Raw genomic sequence first — 1,228 nt, 5'->3', positions numbered from 1 at the left:
TCGCCGGTCGTGATCCGTTTGTAACACCCCCATACTCCAAATGCCTTACCAGGACCACCCAAGTATAAGGATGTTACCATCTCGGTTACCCGAGGCAATGATAATCAAATAAACAATAATGAAACAACGTTTAAATAGAAATACTTTAGTGAAAAGTTACAATCCAAAAACCAATCCAAAATACGTATACATGTTCTCAAACCAACTGACTACTGATCTAACTAAAATGTTTATGAAAACTACTAAGCTACAGCGGAAGACTTCTATCATCAGATCGTGGCACATCCCAACTATCCCAGTACTCAACTCATACCTGCTCAATATCTGCTCACCATCCCCGAATGGATCACCGCAGGTTTTAAAACAATAAACCGGGGTCAGTACTGTTCACACAATTATATACAACCAACAATACAGTAATCAATATAGCTCAAACAGTCACACACAATCACCCACTCCAATCAATCTCCATCACCAACTGTCCACTGGACCAGCCCTGCCAGTGGGGGACCGCAGCCGTACCCACCAAATCCCCGCTCATCATACCGAGCGATAACCCTGTCCCATTAATGTGCACATCCCCTTCCGTGGCGGGTTCCACGAAGGGCAAAACTAGGGCGTGAAGCCACTCCCGCAAGTGACTCCACTCAGCCGAGAACGCATCTCGAGAACCAGAAACAACAATCACAATCACAATACAATATCAACAACCGTCTGAATCAGTCAACAATCACTAACTACAGCACAATCACCACACATTATGTAAATACTACTGAGTAGGGAAACCCTACCTGGAAAGCACAACAATCAGACGGTCTCACAGCTGATATCAAAACGCTTCCTCTACGAATCCTCCTCCTAATATACAAATATATAATCACTACCAATCATACAAACAACAAAATCCCCAAATCCCCAAATCCCCAAATTAGGGTTTAACCAACTTTAAAGAAACATCATAAAAATGGTATATAGGTCTTACCCTCGACGCAAGGATCACAACGGTGTAAAGAAAGGTGAAATCCGACCTTCCAAGCTCCGGGATTTGCCAATAATGCGATTAAAGCGAATGACGTACTTTGTTTTCTCTCGTGACAATAATTTAGGTTTTAAAAAGTGTTTAAGAACAATGACGGAAATTATTATATACTTAATCGCATTATTAACAAAACCCGAGAAATCATCCCCCGTAAACCGGCTACTCGATCGAGTAGCTAAGGTACTCGAT

This window comes from Silene latifolia, chromosome X (assembly GCF_048544455.1).
Source record: "Silene latifolia isolate original U9 population chromosome X, ASM4854445v1, whole genome shotgun sequence".
In the NCBI taxonomy this organism is placed as follows: domain Eukaryota; kingdom Viridiplantae; phylum Streptophyta; class Magnoliopsida; order Caryophyllales; family Caryophyllaceae; genus Silene; species Silene latifolia.
The sequence above is the reverse complement of the archived record's forward strand: the minus strand, read 5'-3'. Positions refer to the sequence as shown.